This window comes from Bombus affinis, chromosome 2 (assembly GCF_024516045.1).
Source record: "Bombus affinis isolate iyBomAffi1 chromosome 2, iyBomAffi1.2, whole genome shotgun sequence".
NCBI classification, from domain to species: domain Eukaryota; kingdom Metazoa; phylum Arthropoda; class Insecta; order Hymenoptera; family Apidae; genus Bombus; species Bombus affinis.
The window spans coordinates 15,377,211-15,396,213 of NC_066345.1; the positions used below are offsets into that span (position 1 = coordinate 15,377,211).

At 44.2% G+C, this 19,003-nt stretch overlaps 1 protein-coding gene across 2 annotated transcripts in view; it reads left to right on the forward strand.

The window, feature by feature from the left end:
- The first annotated feature begins 6,310 nt into the window (after positions 1–6,310).
- LOC126928869 (protein sister of odd and bowel) overlaps positions 6,311–19,003 on the forward strand; it is a 143,289-nt gene continuing 130,596 nt past the window's right edge. For both annotated transcript variants that reach the window (XM_050744711.1, XM_050744712.1), the window contains exon 1: positions 6,311–7,933. The gene's annotated coding sequence lies outside the window, so the exon portion shown is untranslated. The remainder of the gene's footprint in view (positions 7,934–19,003) is intronic.

Consider the following 19,003-nt stretch of genomic DNA (forward strand, 5'->3'; position numbering starts at 1 on the left):
CCTACGTGAAAAACTGAGTTTGTACGAGAAATGAACACGCGCATACTTAGGAGAATTTAGTGCCTCGAAAGGCAACGATAATTTTTCGAAATACTTTGCGAAATTTTCTTTATGTTTAAATTTTTAGGAAAGTCGATCGAGTAAAAGGTTCGTATCCACCGTTAACGCGATTCGTGGAAATGGAGACACATTATTCACCGCGTTCCATGTTCTAGAATCGAGTGCATCGTGCAAAAACTCGCCAAGCGTCGATGATTCATTAATAGCGTGCTATGTGGTGAAATTCTGCTGGCAATCTATTTTAATTTACGACCTTCCTTTAGCAAATAGCAGAATACGCATCGATCATATCGCATGACCGATAAGTAAACCGATTTTTATGCAAATCCCTACCTGTGTAACTTGCTTAATTTACTTCTTTACTCGATTAAACGAACGACACCCAAGAAGACATTTATCCGCGTATTTTTCCGTATTACGCGCATTCCGTGCATTTTCGTAATTCCCAGTTTCCTGGAAATGTTTAAAAATCCACGGTCTGACTCCGACAGTAGAGAGATACATCTGTGACTCGCTGCGTGAAATAAAAATTCCCTATCACAGGCGTACAAACATATTAGGTCGTCCGAAAAGTTCCTTTCGTTTCACAAGCAAATAATAGACGCGCGACATTTTTTATTTTATACTATTTTATTGAATTAAGTCAGAATTATTATCCATTTCGCAGTAATGGAACAAATGCATCGTTCATTCGTATCAACGTAATTCGTAATTAAGGATCATACGTAATTGGATAAAATAATATTAAAAAAGAAAAAAAAATGTTGCATGTTATTATTTCCTTAGAAAACGAAAGAAACTTTTGAGACAACCTAATACTTTGCCGAGTCATCGTATATCCGGAAAACCGCGAGAGTCGGTTTCCGGCGTTCGTCAGCTCGCGCGGATCGTTTCGGTTTATTCGAGGCCAATTACAAGAGGCCACGGGATGTACAACTGGACACTCGTAGTTTCGAGCTGCTAACGAGCAGCCGCAAGAGTGCTCGGTGCTGAGACCGTAGCTGTGCCCTGGCCGATATTAGCAAAAGCAACTGGACTAATGACCATAAAGGGGTACGGAACGAACCGTTAACGTTATTAAGAATATCTACGTGCTGTTCTTCGTGCACAGGACCGGCTACCCTTGCCCGGAGGAAGCGAGACGAAGGAAAGAAAGGCCAGCTTGAAAAACGAGCAAAGGAAGCGGAAGACATCGGCGAAACAGCGTTGAAAGTCGTACGGGTCTTTACTCGCGAATATTACTCGTTGATCTTTCGCAAAAATCATCCGACAACGGAACATCGGCTTCTCGTTGAAGCGTGTCGATACCGCGGACGGTTTCGACGGATCGGCTCGCCTAGCTCCCTGGAGATTTGCTCGACCTGGCTAATGGACACGATTAATAGGCCTTCCAGCTAATTACTCCGCTATCGCCTTTTTTACACCGTTTCTACCCGAGCTCGTTTCTCGTCGGACAACATCGATTATTAATGCGACGATCGCTCGAGGAATTTCACGATGGAAAGGATAGGATTGAGTGAAAGATGTTGAGAATTGCAAGGGGTTGGTCATATTATTTCGTTTGTTAAATGGTATTTGAATTGGAATTTTTGCAAGTTCGTAGGATAACTGTATTATCCTAATTACTCGTAGATGGCGTCGTTCCGTTCCAAGTTGATGGAAGCAGGTGGATCGTAGTAGATGAATCGAACGAGTTTCTTCGTTCTGATAGAAGCAACTTTGCTTTCACGCGATTTAGAAACAAAACCGATTCGATTTAATACATTTCACACGACGTGTTTTCTTTCTTTCTCGGAAACGTCCATTTCAATATAACTCTTTGTCTGCGATTACTCTCGTCGAACTTTAAAATTCAACAGTCGGTTTTTTACGACGTCGATCGATTCTATTCTACCAATTTTTGTCTAGCTATGTAACGCCAGACGATAGGTGTATCTGGTTAAATTCAATATTTCACCATTGTTCGTTGGAAAGTGTTGCGCAGAACTAACGGTTCGTCGCTACCGCCACTCTCTCGATTAAAACTGTAACAGTCGGCCTTTTTGTCATCCAGACATCCAAGCAAAACGCGATGTATCTCGACGATTAACGGCATATCTCTCAGAAACTTAACGACGTTAATAATCGACGGGACGACGATTTATCGGGAATAATAACCCGTAAACTCGGTCGAAAGAGAGGAACCAGTTTCTCTCGCGGGTAGAAGCCATCTTTCGTTGCTGGATCTAGGTCCTTTGTGTCCATTATTCACCGTGGAACACCGTGACGACGCGCGTAACACGTTCGAGATTAGAACGAACAGCCAGAAATACGAATTCGTCTTTGGTTTTATCTTTAGCCACCGGTCTCAGTCGGTATCTCGCTTCTCTTGCTTCTCTTTTCTCTACGTTTTGTTCTTTTCGTCGCGAGAAGGTCTTAATCGAACTCAAACGAACACAAAATACGTCGAAGTCGTTTCTTTGGCAGATAACGCGTCTGTCGCGAGTCGTTTTGTCCTTTTTGATAGATAAATTGCATTGCTTTGACTATTCCAGAGACGAGAATAACGCGAAAGGGAGAGGAGAGCGGCGAAGTTTATTTGAAAGTTGAGATCGGTCGATGTTTATCTCGATTTCTGTTCCATGAATTTTTAAAACTACCTATAATTGGATATGCTGTCTCGCGAATGTATTCCAACAGATACCACATTTTGCAATTAATGTTTTTAATCTAATCTGTATAGTCGAAACGTTATCGACAACGCGTGTCGATACTCGGCTACGATTAGTACATTGCGTATACCAACTTATTAAAAGACAAATGATCAGAAGTACAGTTTAGATTATCGAAACTAAAACTTTATACAGCATCAGCGATAGCTGATGAAAGTTTAACGCTAATCTTCTATTAACCGGTTTCTTCATTTTGTTTGAATTATAAGAATTTAAATAAAGTTGGACGAACGAAAGAAGTAACGATGAACGTACAATTTTAAATTAAATTTCGAAACCGGCCATTTGATCGGACCTGGTAAGATTATTGCACCGTGTTATAGATACTAAATAACCGATACGGTTCGTGGTTGTCTTTACTGTTACACTTGTACGCTGTCGTACACTCGCGCTCTCTTTACGGACGATCAGGAAACTTCCAAAATACGAACGATACTCGAGGCGCCGAGTACGAAGATCGCGTTAAAAAAGAAACAATGACGAAAATAAGCAAGCCCGATGTTCGGCAAACCGGCGAAAAATATCTCCAAGAACGCTTATTGTTATCTTCCTCGCGTCGATCTCTTCTATCCTCGAAGGAGGTAAAACGAGTCCCGAGGCCATCGGTGCATCTGCAGTGTCCCGCAGGGCAAAAATACCGTCCGATCCTGACTAATAACCGTGATGGCGAAAAATGGCGGTGGCGCGAGCGAACGAAAGAACCGGAGGCCGCGGCAAAAAGCGGGAGAATCGCGCAGGGTGGCTGATCGATGATGTCAGAGGAGCGGAAAGGATGCGCGTTATCGACGCGTGCACGTGCGCTGGTATTCCGCAATTAAGTGGCCGCCTTCGTCTCCGCTTTTTCCCTCCTCTTTGCACCGCTTGCAAGAGAGACCGATCGCCCGGTAGCACGTGCACGCGCCGAGGGGCCAGCCGGTGCGCGAGAACACGAAAAAGAAACAAAGTAAAAAAAAAAAAAAAGAAAAAAGGAAAAAGCGAAAGAGGGGAAAAAGGATCGAGCATAGTGTTGCAGCTCGCCGTCTCGCGGAACGGTTTCACGATAAATGATAACCGCTTTAAATACCAGTTTAGCGCGTGTATCAGGAGAAGCGAGGTGAGCGCGCCTCGAGCCATGGAATCCCCTCGTTTCGACGATCGTCCTTTTGCCCGATTTATCACCGGTCGCGCCCTGAAACGCGCTCCTGCGACCGCAGCGGAGAGGCGCGAAGCGGAACGCCCGACAGGAAGCTGTAGCAGAGGACGAGACGTGCCGCTGGAAGCTCGATTTACACCTTCGCGTGCTGTAGTTTAGGCCACTTTAGGCGAGTGGTTTAATCGGCGATGGAGGCGAGTTTCTTGTCAAGCGGAAAATTTATTGGTGGATGAAACGGTGGATCTAATGGATCTAAATTGAGATAGGCTGCGTTACGTTAAGTTTCAAAGTATTGGTAATGAACGTATTAAAGAGCCGCGAATACGAAGATATTGTTCGTTGCATAAGTCTTTTCAAGTTTGTTCGTCGGTGATCGGATTTCCGAAGAGTTTTCGAATGCGTGGAAAAGGAAGAATTTTTGATACGTAAGAGAAATTGGAGCGCGGAGAAACGACGAAGCAAAGTGAGACATTGTTCTGTCCGATATTCATAGTGCGAAGATACTATTATTTTTTTAGACTACTTGTTGGAGAAATAGAGTACATAGTTAGAGTTTTTATTCAAACTCGCGAAAATGTTTCTGACAACAGGAAAGTAATGCGTAATTTACGTATTTTATCGTATTACTTCGATTATACGAAAACACGTTGACTTAATTTCAACGTACGAACAATCGCCGCAATTTATAAATTGGATACGTTCGAGATTCGTCCATATTTCTCTCGCGTATTTCTAGGAGCAAAGTGAAAGGGGAACAGAATGAGAACCGATACGAAACTTAATTAACAATGTAATAAACTGTCTTGTTCGTTCCTTTCCTATAATTTTACTCAATTTTTTGAGACCGCTATTTTAAACGTTCCTGTACTTTTACAACTTGCTTCGGTATTCTCAACTACCTGTGCCAAATAATCTACGATTCTCCCTGTAATATTTCCAACTATTTGCTTCAAAACCGACGACACCCCCTGTAGAACAAACGCGGAGATAAATAATTTGCGTTTCAAAAAAATCACCGTTAGTCAGGCGCTCGAATAAAAAGAAAAAGCGTCGAACCGATCGACGCTCGAATCAAAGTTCCGCACACCTTTGGCCGAAACGTTACAGCGAAAAAAAATTGCACGTTGAAGGGTTGATGCAACCGCCAGCACCCCGCCAGCACACGTGTGCTCCTCAGAGGGGTCGTAGCATCGCATGAAAACGGTACGCTGCGCTCGTCTCACCAGGCAACCGACCGACCAACCAACCAAACGATCGCGCCGTTCTCCGTTCAGCCGCAGAGGGCAGAGACCCTTCTTATGCGCTCATCGAAGTCTCCGGCTCGGCGCGCGCGTTCTCGTCCAGCAGTAGGTCGAGCGAGGCCCGAAAAGCTCACGGCCTACGTCCTTGAGAGATCCTGCAGGCCGTGCACGCTGCGTCGAGCGGTAGACCGCAGACCTACCGTCTGTACGTGTTGTTGAGCCATACACACTCTCTATACGCTGTACTCGAGAGGCAGAGAGCAGAAGAGGAGGAAACGGTGTACACAACGTTCGGCAGATACACGGACGATGGTTCCGTAGGACCGTGGTCGTAGGATCGCGACACGTGCAGCAACGGCAGCGGAGCGGCAGCATCGTGAACGTATACACACGTAGAGAAACACGGGCCACCTTTGGAGGTAGAAAAACGAGGGGCAACGTGGGGTACCAGGACAGTGGTCGGAAGAGGGAGAAGGAGGAAGAGGTGGAGGAGGATACTCGACCAGGTGGTAGTGGCGGCGAGGTGTAGAGAGGGGAAACGAGAGGTGGCTGGAACCGAGGTGGTGGTATAGCCTAGGGTAGGGGACCAGGTGAGGTCGCGGGGAGGGAAGTCGAAGAGTACCGCTATACCTGGAGTCGCTCGAGGCGAAATACATACCTACCTACCTACCTAGTATATATTCTCTCGGCTCGTTGTACTCGCTACGATCGTCTCTGTTCACCTCGTGGCGCCTATCTTGCTCGCGGCCCCGACTCTCTACCCCCTTTCGTCGGCGTGCCGAAGCCCCGGCAAGGTATACCGCTGTAAGTCCTCCATGATGCACGCCATAGAGCGCACCGCGGCCACCGTAAGACATTGCGCCAGCATGCAGTGTCTTACCTTGCCTTGCCAACGTCCGTCGCGGTGCGCCGTCCGTTTTCTTCTTACCGTCCGCACAGGCTTCGCAACTCGATCCAACGCGTCCGTCGTCGCTCTTTCCTTCCTGCTTTCCCATCGGAAGCTTCGAGTCGAGACAACTCGTCGTAACTCTTTTTCCTATATCTGCGTTTCTCCGCTGTCTCCGAGCAACTTCGAATGAAGCATATGTATACATATATATATATATGTATGTATGTATGTATGTATTTATGTATGTATACTATACATATATATATGTACATATATATATGTACGTATATATAGCGGATATAAAAATCATAGGAGATTCCTACGTTTCTATCGGTGAAACTCTCGAGAATCGTTCAGTCGATTTACGTCGCGTTGCTCGATTTCTTCCGCCGGCCAGTGTAGATTGACCTGTTTTCACGGCAGCGGATCAGGCTTCTATATAGTTGTTCTCGTTGAAGCGTATCTATGTAATTTCCCCAGGAAGTCGTTTTTCACGAGTTTCCCGCGGCAGTCGACAGCCGCGTAGCTTCCCCGGCCGGAAGGGGGAAAAAAATTCGAGCAGCGAAGCCGCGGGGGCAGACCTGTCTCTTCCTTCGCAACATCCGGCTTCTCTCGGAGAAAAACAAATTCTCTCTCGGCTCCGGATAGAGAATTCGAGGAGATCAGCAGCCGAAGGTGCACCAAGGTAGTCTCGAAGAGGAACACGAAGAAGCGTTCTCCTCCTTCCCCACCTTTTCCTCCGCCACTACCTACCGCTACCTCTATCTCCTCCTTCCTCCACCTCCACCACGCGTACAGTCGTACGGTCGCCGGCGAGCAATACGGTTTACGGCCGCGTGACACTGTCCCGGACAACATCGGCGTCCACGAACAGCTGGATCCACGTTGAATCGGGTTGGATCGCAGTCAGACCTCCGTTCCTGGTGCACGTTGTCCCAGGATGGTATCGTGCTCGTCGCGGCATCGTTAATCGTGCGTAACGCGAGCCACCAGCAACGGCCAACATCGGTGATCATCGAGGACTTTGGTCCTTGGTGCCCTTGTTTCGTCCAAGCGAGCAAAAGTCGTCGCATTCCTTCGTGTTTCTTTCGAGTTCACCGATGTTCCACGATATATTCTAACTGTATGTTCGAACATCACAGGCGCGTACATGTCGTGAACAACGTTCGTGTGTACAGTTGGAGACCAGTGGGTGAGGAAGAGAACGGCGCACACGTTCCACGGGAAGAAAGAAACCATCGTACCAACGAGGTGTTAATCCGGTGGATAAGCTAGCGGAACATACGTGTCCGTGTTCGGTCGCGAGTGAGAGTGTTTTTCGCGTGTAAACGCTAGCGTGGCGGCGTCCGGGCTCCTCGCGAGACGTCAACATCTGGTAGCGTGTATCCGGCCGCGCGAACGCGTGGACGTCCCGTTCTCCTGGCACACGGTGCGTGTCCGGGTTCCTCTGCCGGTGAATCTCTTCCGTGCGACCCGGACCTTCTTTCATCTTGCAATTTTCACGAGGTTAACTCGGCTTCTGCCAGTGGTGTATACCGGCGTGTGTATCGTCGTGTCTGACGTTAACCGCTGCTTGGCTAGCACGCATACGAATCGTGCGTCTCGTTGCTCGATCCATCTATCGTCAAGGACAAATTGAATGGCTATCGTCCAAGTTTCGTTGTCGATTCCACTGTGACACTTTGTGCCCGAACAACTACGATCGTTATTCTCTATGAATTATATCTGGCGAAATATTTGCCAGTTGGACGAAGAATATCGAGCGTGCAGCATGCCGTGGCATAAGAGACAGATCTCGACGATCGTTTTCTGACCGTTCCATCGATTCTTCAGTCAGCTGTCGACCAGAGGATTATTCCTGCCAGCTATCCCCGTGGACGTCCATCTTCTATTCGCAGAGGTTAGTCACTCTCCGCTTCGTTCCGGTATAGTACACACTCGTACGTGCGCTGCCTGTTCTCCGCGCGCCTCTGTGTACGTGCAGGTCCGCGCGAGCGTGTCTCGCATCCGTGGCTGTGTGTCTGATCGTGTGATCGACACACGCGCAAACACACACACATACACACGAACACACACACACACTACCATGGCGTACACTCGTGTGGGCAGACGCTCTACGACTCTGGATCCGAGACATGTATGGGGAGACACGCACACGTGTATCACGCGCGTGTATATTCGACCGCGTGGATACGAGCGGTGCAACGATCTACTCGTCGCGAGAGTACGAGCGTGCGAGTGTGCGACGAGTTACGCGCGAGCGCAACCAGTCGTCCGTATTGCGAAAGCGGCTAACGCCGCGCGATTTTCAGTGGAAGCGTTTCGAGGTCTTTCGCGCGGACAAGTTTTCGACGGTTCGTCCAGGAAGCAGGAACGGGTTCCGCGTTCGATCCGCGAAAGCGGCGCGCGCACATAGGAAAGTGCCAATTTCCAAGTGGGAAAATTCTGTCGATCCGACGTTTCCTGCCGCAACTTTCGCGCTTTGGAGCAATATCTTTGCAGCGAAGCACTCGTAGAATGTGTGGTGTGAATTAGGAGAGCAACGACGTAGTAAGCGGTGGTTGGTTCGTCGAGATAGACGTCGATGGTCTTTCTGTGGTTTGGTTCTGTGAAAAATGCCGCGGTTTCTCAGCTATCTCTAATTTGACGAGAATTTGTGAACAAACGTGTATACAGGTCACTGCGAGTTGATCAACGAAAGCTATAAATCGCTGAGAGATTGAGTTTGCGGCAGTTTGTTTTACGAGGAGTACGTTTGGTTTTCCGCTGTCGAGAAGTTCGCGAAGTGTATAAAGCTTGCTGGAAATTGCCTGATAGATCCACGAGAGAGATGGACTTTGAGATTTAGGAAGCTCTGCTTCTGGTGTTTTCTACAGGAGGATTGTGTTTCGTTTTAAAGAAAATTTTGTTAGGAGAATCTGACGCGAGATACGACAAAAGCATCATCGGTGATCAACTTGTGGACATTTTACGCATCGTGGTTCTGTGCAGTATCGTCCTGTGCGATGTCGTTTATTCCGTTAGAAAGTTTGTTCGAAAAATTGATTCTGACAATATCTTACGATTTAAGAAAATACCTTATTTCGATCGCGTTCTATTTTAATATCCCGTTTTAGAGATTGTATTTTCGTTCGAGTTTCCACCGTCGAAGCAGGAAATCTACCGTAAGACGAGTAAATAGGTGTATCGCATGAAAGATCGGTTTGCAGGTTTAAGGAGACGTTCGATTCAAGGTGTAGGCGTAATTGCATTGTGCATTGGTAGTCAGAAAATAATGCTGAAACGAGTTTGTCGTTGGACGATGTGCGGATTAATCGAAGGTTTTATGTTTTACAGGATGTTAACGAACAGAAGTTCAAGGTTTCTTAGTGCGTGATGATCATAGAAGTGGAAATAAGATCTTTTCAAGGTTTCTCCATGTGTAATAGCGCTAGAAGCAGGAATAAATTCCTATCGGTTAGCAAATCTTCTTATATCGAAGGACGTTTAATATTTCGTTGGAATTTTTGTATGGATGCGTGTGTGAAGTTTAGCACTTAAGATATCATATTGAGGTGCGATTAACGCTTGGAAACAGCGCGTAAAATTAGAAGAAAATTTCAAGTTAGTCCGACAGAGTTGATTTCTTGGATATTTTTACGTGTAGCGTACGTGATCAAAGTACGGGATTCGTTCCTTTATCTACCTGGATTAATTACATATTCATCGATGTTACTATGACGGTAGACGGCACGTCGTACTTTTTCGTGTTTGATATTCAGATTCATTGTCTCGAACAGTCCGGGTATATTTTATCACATTATATCAATACGAATTTGCGTCTGTGAAACGAGAACTCGGTTTACAGAGTTTGAAGATCGAAGAGTCGAAGGAATCGACGAATCAACCGTACTTCCTATGCGATTATTTGTTTAATTTTTTAAAATACATGTACGAAGTTGACGTTCTCGATCGAAAATCGCGAGTAGTAAAAATGAAGTTAAAAATGAAGTAAAAAAGACGATTATCGTAAATCACAGTGGATTTTTAACGAGCTTCTTGCCTATTTGCTATCAAAGAGTCGCGGATAATCCAAAGGTTATTCACACGGGTTAACCAAGCTTGGCCAATTTACCATGGCGAGGAAGACGAAACGAAAAAGGCAGAAAAATAAACAAAGAAGCACACCTATCACGCTATACACGTGACAGCCAACGATTGAAACTCCAAGTCGATGAAGCACCTGCCATGTTTTGGCAGAGTTGGTAATTAACGTGCTCGTAACTTGAAATATGGCGCGTGAACGTACACAATATGTTCCAAACGACGTGTAAATATAACGCTACGTGCGCTAACATTCAAAAATATCTTACTGCCCGTTTATTTCTTTACGTTCAGAGGGCAAACAAAAATATAATATTAAAAACCTATTGAAATATTTACCGACAACCGTTCGAAATCGTCTATTAATCGAAGAAAAAACATTGATAATTTATTCGACGATTGAACGACGGTGATAAACCGACGAAACGTAATAACAAGTATGCGCAACGCATAAATGGTAAAATCGACGAATAAAATAAAATGTGCATGATAATCTACGTACGTCGTAGCTGGTTCTAGATCCTCGAGATTTTCGAGTGACAGTAATTTCAGCGACGCGGTCTGGAGAAACGTCATCGAGAATGAAATCCGTCGGATGACGCAGCCGTCCCTATACGCGTCGAAAAGACATATCGATCATTCTTTCGCTCAATCGTTCGTGATTGGATCGTTTCGAAACGATCGTGCGGCAAATGCACGACGCACTGATCGAGCGCGTTCTGCTCGCTGACGAAACGATATCAATTTTATAGAAACGCGTTCGAAACATCTTTTTGCATCCGTCATGCGGGTAAACGGTATGTTTCTAGTAAATTCTGCGGGTATAGGAACTTAGCTTTTTATGCAACCTTTGATCGTTAATACGTATGGACGCCTACGTGTACGTATAATTTTAACAAAGTGGCGAATCTTCAACTCGCGTCCCGTAAATGCAACGTTACCTTTGAAATCTCGTTTCCATTCTTAAACAACTTCCAAGCGAATCGTGTAAAAAGAAGAAAAAATTGCCTACTTGTATATTATACGACACGCTTGTTCCTCCTTTATTCGCATCCTCCCGTTCTTTTTCATTCACCGGGATAACCGAAATGAAATTACTCTCGATATGGTCGTTCGAATAAGATCGATGGATCCGACCGTGGAAGATAAATACGCGTCGAGTGTTATATTCGCATCCAGGATTATGCAACGACAGCGTGAAATTAGATCCCCGCCTCCTTAAGCGAACGCAATCGTACACCTTTGTTCTTCGGGGGCCGCGCGAGGCAGTTGGTCATCGCCTTTTTTCCCCTCGTCCCTTTTCACCCGAAACAGATCCATGATAACGTAATAGTTGCAACGATTGTTTCCATCCACGGTAAAATCCCTTGGACGCGATAGTGAAACGTTGCTTTGCACAATACACCTCCGTTACATCTCTGTTACACGCCTATGTATATCTGAAATATAGCTTCTTATCTGTCTTTGTACGCAGAAAAGACACAGTCGATTTAAGAGAAACTCGTTGCAACGAAATTACACGAAATCGTTACGTTCGTCCATTCGTTCAATCTCGCCGGCTCGTCTCTAAATTCGTTACTCGAGACAGAAAATTATTAGTCAACTGTCATTATTCGATCGCCAGGTATTTGATAAGTTTCGCGATCGACCGTTAAAAATCCTTAGATTCCTGGTTCTGAATGTATATCAGGTGGAAAATGGAAGGTTAGAAGGAGACTGTGTGACACGATTCTCGCGACGCTAAATCGTGGATCTTGCTGTGATTGATTTACCGACGATTCAGCAGAGCAACGACGTTACTTCATTTCTCCTCGTTTCACGAGAATTCCCGGCTCGACGGTTAGAAAAATATCGGTAACGAGCGGCTGATTGGATTTTTACGCTTTTTACCGGCGTTTCGTGTCCGTTTCTCGCCGCGACACTCGAATACCGGATAAATGCTTCGACTCATCGCAAGAAAACGTTAGAATCTCTCTTTTTCGATTTCTCTGCTCCTCGTTTCTAAATGGATAGACGCTCCGAGGGAGGGGGAATTCTTCATCCTTCGAAGTATTTCGTCGCGTCGAGTATCGTCGCGAACGTCGAACGAACCCGACGAGAGGAAAGAATTTTATAATAATTTCATTGCAATTTCATTAATCTTTATGACGCGCGAAGTTTTTACAACGTGGAAAACTGAAATTCCCGGCAACGATTATCCTTCACCTGGTTGCCTGTACGATATTTATCTTTGTTAGAACAAAGTCTGTGTAAGATAAAAGAAACATGCCTGGAATTCTACTAAGACGCGCAAAGTTATCTTGCTCGTTTTTTTAATTATTCTTCGAGAATTTTTTCCTGTCTGTAGAAATACGAGCCAAAAGCCAGAACGGCAGACTCGAAAATTAGAGAGTAGATAAACAGGATAACGGAGAAACAGCAAGTGAGAGAACTGTATGTATGTCAGATTTGAAAATAAAATTATACAGTTAATCGCCATGCTTTCGTGTCTTAGAATCTGAGAAAAAAAAAAAAAAGAAAAAAATAGATAGAAGGAACGTATTGACCATTAAACGAAGCGCTATCTATTATGCTACTTACTTAATATGATTACCTTAGATTTCGAGTAATAGTATTAGCAGGTCAGGACGCTGCTTGTACGATGTTGGCAATAAAGCAAATGATAAAACTGTCAGAAACGATCGGGAATGAACATAATTTCCTTAACACACATACCTGTCCAACTGTCCATCCAATATTTTCGCATTAACCCTAACATCGTAAAGCGACCACGATCTAACCGTTAGTCCATCGTAATATCAAACGTTTGCAGCTACGCATGCTTGCGAAAGTGGAAAGTGGAAAGATGCAAGAAACAAAGGACCTTAGTCACTTTATATAAGAAGTCGTCCGCCAAACATGGACTCCCTTCTTCAATCTTTGCAGGATTTCGCGTTCGTCCATGGACCGTTGATATTTTCGCGTTGCATCGGAACATCGAATGGGAGTTGCGTAGAAAATGACGCAGCGACGATTTAAAGAAAACCGCGTAACGACAGATGGAATAAGAAGACGCGACGATAAATTCGACGGGCCGATGCATTTAGAAGGGAAGACGCGTTGAAATATGAGACATATTTTACTCTGCCTTCGATTAAACAGCGTTCCATAGAAATTTACACGCGAGACACGCGCGTCTGTTTCCCGTAAAAAAATGTCCTCGCTGTTTTCTCGAATCAAAGGTCGAGGGAATACGTCGATCGCATGTGGCACGTCAACGAACAGAACGTAGTATCCCCGTTAACCGGCCAGGTCGAATTATTTACTGGGAGTACCGGCTGCTTTTACGGTCCGGATTTCTCTGGCCTTCTCGCGAGTCGCCGGCCCGCTTCAAAAGCGACAATACGTTATGCAAATGAGGGTACGTCAGCGAGATTCTCCCTTCGATTTGCATTAAGCTCGCATTCAGCGTCGCTAAGCACTTTCACCCGTTGAGCTACGAGCGTTGATCGAAACGGCCAACCGGAGCGCAACAAGGATCGAAATCTGATCCACTCAGGAAGAACGTGTCCTGACCTGCCATGCGAACGTTCCACTTTGTTGCGCGAGTCTCGCTTAACCCTTCGATTCGCACGATATCCGGAAAATAAGTCGCGATCGACGAAAGGCAGAAATTCTGTTTCGAATCTTTCGATGCTGTTGTTGCATTGTAGCGCGACTTGAGCTGGCTCGCTACGTAGTTTTCAACTTTGTCGAGACTGGACGTGAGACAAGAGGTCACCAGTTTTTCTATCCCCGCTTCGTAGAATGATGTCGCCTATAGTCTGTCCAACCAGACGAGAGAGACGCGATCGCGTTTCGTTTATGTCTATTCTCTCTTCTCGTTGGACAGGCCACGAAGCGGTATCCAGCGTGAGCGTAACTTCCGAAATTCCGCACGGCGTAACACAATTTCCACTCTTCACGTTGGTTTGCCACAAATTTTACGGTTACTTTTCATCGAACACCTTGTGTTTGCTATTTGAGGAATTACGTCGACGCTGGGTGCCACCTTCGGCGCTCGATTGGCACCGTTCTACGAAGCGGAGACACAAAAATCGATGTCCCGTTATGACAAAGTGTCCGAATAATAGTAAAAACTACGCGGCAAAGTAGTTTAAAGCGCGTAGAACTGGACGAACGTGAAACGTTATGGAGATAAATTTCTGCTTTTCTCTAATAGCCAATCAGAACTTACGTCGAGGATGCGCCTCGTATTTATTCTATAATACGAATAGTCTGCAGCAGTGGTGGCATAGCTTTTTACGCGCCACTGCATTTAAGCAAATTGTGCGAATAATATTTATGGAGCTGCTGATGCGCCGGGCAGTTTTTAACGGGAGGAAAAAATTAATAGAAAATTAATGACACGAGATTTCACAAAGCCCAACTCGCAACTAGGTTGCAGATTTTTTTGCGTTTATGGGGAATTCGAAGGCGCGGAAAGATGTAAAGGATGCGCGTAATACGACAGAATATATGAAATATCGGAAGCATAATAATCTCTGTAATGTGGACAAAGTAGGGTAAAACCTGACACATTTTACGTTTCAACCTACAAAATTTGCTCCTCATCCGTGCAATGATTCTAAACACGGTTCGCGTGAATAATCGGTTAGAGATTAATGATCCTTTGCTTGTAATAATAATTATCGGTAAAAAGTAGATATCCGATATTGTTGCAATAAACAATTAACCTGGTTACTTTCCAGTTCGTTCTTCTTTACGCAAGTGATCAATTCGATTAGCGGAGCCAGTTGCTCCAAAGGCGTATCCGTATTGATAATTAATGATTTTTACATGTTAATTGGAACAATTTTAATACACCTTGGTGATCACACGCGCGTCGAAGAAAAAAGCGTTTTTTTTCCAGATTTTCTAATTAATTCTTATAGAAAACTCTCGCTGCTTCGAACAGCTGAAGTTTCTTATACTTTCATCGTAACGATATTTTTAATTAAAACGCCGTAAAAAATATATTAATGTCAGGTAAAGACGATTGTATCGAGATCGGGACATTTTAGATTCTTGATTAAGGTAGATTATAATAGAAGTGTGTGTGTGTGTCAGCAGACACATGGAAAGAAACGGCGATATTTTGTAACGCGTAATTAAACTTTTGATTAACGTGGCTAGAGAAAAATTAGTGAAAAGTAAGAACGACTGGGAAAGGTAGAGTTTAATTTCTCAAATTCGCTGGAATAGTTGGATTTTAGAGAGTGTACCGTTTGTCTCGCAGCGCGAGTATTTAAACGAGTGCTCTCACTTAGCACCTCGTAAATTTTGAATTGATGCGCAAAAGAAAAAGAAAAAAAAAGTGAAATACCGCTTTCTTAAGCACGCAATCTTGTGGCATTGGCTTTCTTGAAAATTGTTTGTTTCATCTTCCTTCTTCTTCGTTTTTTTTTTTTTTTAATTTCGTTCGCGAATAAAAAGTATACATTTTACAATGACAGGATATTTTGCAACAGTTTAACGGTTTAAATATTCAACACGGAGAAGCTACTTTTATTGCTCTCTTAATAAACGGTCAGGTGCTAATGAAGTGCAGATGAATTTTTTTTAATAAATTAATTTCTAAATATTACTTGAGCGGAATCCTGCTGTCAAGAATTATAGGTACCTTAAGGAGATTTCCAAAAAATTAATTAGCGAGAAATCAGCAAGAAATTGGACGCGAATACTAGACACAGGTATGGCAAACTGGAATATACGATACGGTAACATATTAATTTCACGCGGAAATATAAATATTCAGAGAAACGAGAATATTCAAACTAATAGAATCACGCAACGCACAATAGGCTAGTTACCTTAACCTACAGCATTATACTTTTCGTTCGAATTCTGTTTCGCATACGTACGATTATATCGTCGAACAAACTGCTATTACCATTATTATACCATTATTATTTGAATAGCAGCATGTAACACGGTACGTCGTATGGTAGGCGATCTGGCGCGATCCTCCACGCAACGTGTCAAGGAATTTGGCGTCACGAGGTAAAGAAGAAACAACGTTACATGCTCGATGCAAACAAGCTCGACACACGACGATCGGTGAAAGTGAATTACGATCTCGGCGTCCGCTCGCAAACGTGCTTTCCTCCCGCTTTCAAAAACCCGTAAGAGCCGACGATTAGGCGAACGATCGACCGATCCGTTAGATTTTCTCGCGCTAAACTTTAATTTTAGCCGCGAAACATCGAATAGCCGAGGAAAAGAATTTCCACGTGACTCTACCGCTTTTCACAACGTTCGTACGATTCTGTAATTTAAATCTTATCGATCGATACTTGTTAATCGTTCGATTTTACATTCCTGTATAAAATATTCTTTGCTTCGTTCAGGGGGGAACCGCTGATTTATTTCGCTTTCGTTAGATCTAATCCGAGAAAGGGGACAAACTGGAATCGGTTGTGCCGATCGGCGGCAGTGTTGATAATGGCGACCGATCGTCGCGACGCGGTGGCGTTGCGTGCGCGTGACGGTTGCCGACGAAACGAATAATTGCTGAAAAATTCCTGGTCTCCATCGGCCGCGACCGCCGTGCTATTAATTAACTATAAAACATTCGCGATGGCGAACGTGTCGATCGGCGAACAGTTCTTTCTCGTCCCGACACTGTCAGCCTGTTTTGCACCAATGATCGCGGTTTTTGCGATCGTATCGGGGGCCTCTGATGCTCGACAGAGATGGTCATTCTACGCGAGCACGTAGCTCCAGGTCGGACGAAAATTTTACTGCCACGAAATCCGCGGAGATTCTCTTAATGCTAATCGATGATCGACAGATTCTTATCGGTTACGAGCGTTTAATTCGAACTGTTAGTTACTTGGAAATTATCAAGTTTATTCAAAGAAGCTAATTATATTCAAGTTTCGATACTCTCTACCCTCCAGAAGACCTGTTCTTTCGTTTCAACGAACGTATTTCGAGAATCGAACGATTCTTCGAAACAAGCCTGTATTTCGCTGTAAATGCAACTTGTCATTTGGATGATAATAATTTGCAATTCGAAGCATAAACAAAATGACACGTCATTTACTCAACTTTACGCGCGAGGAAGACGCTGATCTCTAAATTCAATTACACTGTCGTCGATACCGCAGGACATTAAAAAACTGCAGCTTCTAAATCTGTCGACTGGATCGTTTGTCAGCTCGTAACGCATCTCGTATACGTCACTGAAAGATGACTGGCGATCGAGTTAGTTCGTTTCATTTATCAACGGGATGCAAACACGACATAATTCGCCTTTAATACAAGTAGAATAATGCAACATTAAACGAAAGGATTTTTAAGCAAGCAGCCTGTCACATCCGGCGTGTTTGACCATTGACAGAGTACGAGTCGACCGATTTCCCGCAGAAGGTAACAGGTTAAAGTATCAATGACCGTCATTATTCTTAACGATTGCCGCGTTATTTTCAACATCTCGTCCCATCTACCGGAATAACGCAACGTTGTATGTTTAAAAAAGGTTGGAGATTATAAAAAGACGACGAGATATTAAATTGACCGATTTCACGTTCCAAATACCGATGCTACTATTACGCTGCTTAACTGTGCGATCATTCGCGCAACTACCGTTGCAAATTCCAATTTCAAGCGAGATTTTCTTTAAAACTTGCGCGTACAGATATCGTACTTAATGGTGGTTCTTTTTAGGGAATTTTTACATTAGGCCAAACATTAGAGTAGCCTCGCAAAACCGCAAGACCATAATTCACACGGAGTCGAGAACGGTGAAGAATAGCAGCGTTACGAGGCAAAGGCGAAGAAACGAGCTTCGTACGGCGACTTGTTTGTTTCACGGGAACATAAATTTCGTCACGCGTAACTCGACTGCAACTTTGTGTCGTTGCTACTTCGTCTTGGTCACGAATCATTGTGGCTGTTGAATTATGACTCGGATGCAAGTTACGCTCGTTCGAAGATCAAACCTCCGATCGAAGATCGCCGCTCGACTCTTCGACTTTTTCATCGTGTCACAATTACCACGCGCGAAGTGAATCCTACGCATCTTGCGACGATACTCGTCATCCATCGTCGAATATTTTATACGCTGGTTCGTGAATTTACGCGGTAAATTACGACACAATTAACGTAGATTCTATGCGCGATCTTGATTTACGCGGTCAGAAAATACGTTTTCCTAAAAGTTTGTAAAATAATTTGGCAAATTTGAAACTAAATAACTTACTCTATACGCTTATTACCGCTAGCTATTTAGTTTAGGCGACGTTTACACGCGTCACTGCCGTATGAGATACGAATAAAAGTACGTTACGTTGTACTGGTCATCATACGCGTACATGGTTTTTCTTTTATACCGACAAACTTTATTTACGCGATTTTCATTCGCGTCAAACGAATCCACGCGAACCGGATACTCCGCGTAAACCGAGGAACAAGATCGTACGGAAGCAAATGTCGATTTTCTCATCTCGTGTTTCTTCTTCCTTCCTTTTTTTCTTTTTTAATGAAGATAAAAGTTCCTTCTCAATAAACGTACTCACATTTAATTTAGGTTTACGTAGCTACGTGCTGTATACGATCAAACCGTTTGGTAATCACGTTTCTGCTTAATACATAACGATGTTTAGATCGCGTACGAGCAATTAAAACTAACAAACAACCGCAGCCTCGTTTATCCGCCGGCTACTAACGCGGATAGATAAGTATAAACGTATTTATAGACTCGGCTCGCAGATAACGAAATTCCAAATCGCCTAGCTCCCCGGTAACGAGTTGTACTGCCGTGTTACGGATATTACCGTACGTTATTTAAATTTCTGTCTGCAGAATACAGCGAGTTCTTGGCACAACGGAAAAGCCATTGGCGAATTCCTCGCGAATTCCGTTC